The sequence below is a fragment of the Excalfactoria chinensis genome, chromosome 1, assembly GCF_039878825.1.
Source record: "Excalfactoria chinensis isolate bCotChi1 chromosome 1, bCotChi1.hap2, whole genome shotgun sequence".
Classification (NCBI taxonomy): Eukaryota; Metazoa; Chordata; class Aves; order Galliformes; family Phasianidae; genus Excalfactoria; species Excalfactoria chinensis.
In genome coordinates, this window is record NC_092825.1 from 118436337 (window position 1) to 118437046 (window position 710).

Sequence of the window (710 nt, forward strand, 5' to 3'; positions counted from 1 at the left end):
TTTTTCCCTAAGCGCTATTTACTCCTTTAACTTACACCCAACACACTGAGATTAAAGCTGTAAGTACACAAGAACTTCGGAAAAAAAGCCAAGAAAAAAAAAAAAAAAGCCAGAAAGCGTCTATCAATTCAGCAGCCTCCCCCTCCCCCTGCCTTTGGATTTGGTCACTATCCACAGATCTTTTGTTTAGAGAAGGAGGGAGATGCAAAAGGTCACCCTAATTGTTTTCCACGTGCCAGGGGGGCAGGGGCAGAGAAAGCCCGGTGTCAGCACGGCGGGTTCCAGACCCCGCTCTGTCCTTCAGCAGCCGGGGCCCACAGCCGGGCTTCTCTCGCCCGGCTTTCTCCACCGCCCGACAGCCAGCGCTCGCACCTACTTCACTGAGTAGAAACGGGAAACAAGACCCGTGCCCTCGAAGCTCCAACATTTTTGTTGGACGCTGCGCAACAACCTGTTGTCCTAAAGCCTCCCTCGACGCACTCCGCTGAGCCGGCTCAACACCCGGCGCTCACCGAGCCAGGCGCTAACGGGAACGCGTGTCCTCCGCAGCACCTGCGTTGCCGGGAGGCGGCCCGAGAGAGAGCAGCGCGGCCAGGCCGGGCCCTCTGCCACCGCCGCAGGTGCGGGCCCGGCCCCGACTCGCCGGAGCCGCAGGACAACGGTGCCCAACATGGAGCCGCACCTCCACCCTCCCTCGTCCTCCTCCTCAC

The 710-nt window shown here is 59.7% G+C and overlaps 1 protein-coding gene across 3 annotated transcripts in view; it reads right to left on the bottom strand.

Annotated features, from left to right (window-relative positions):
• The window catches only part of SHROOM2 (shroom family member 2), a 120484-nt gene that overhangs the window by 119537 nt on the left and 237 nt on the right, over positions 1 to 710 (bottom strand). The gene's annotated exons all lie outside the window — the stretch shown is intronic.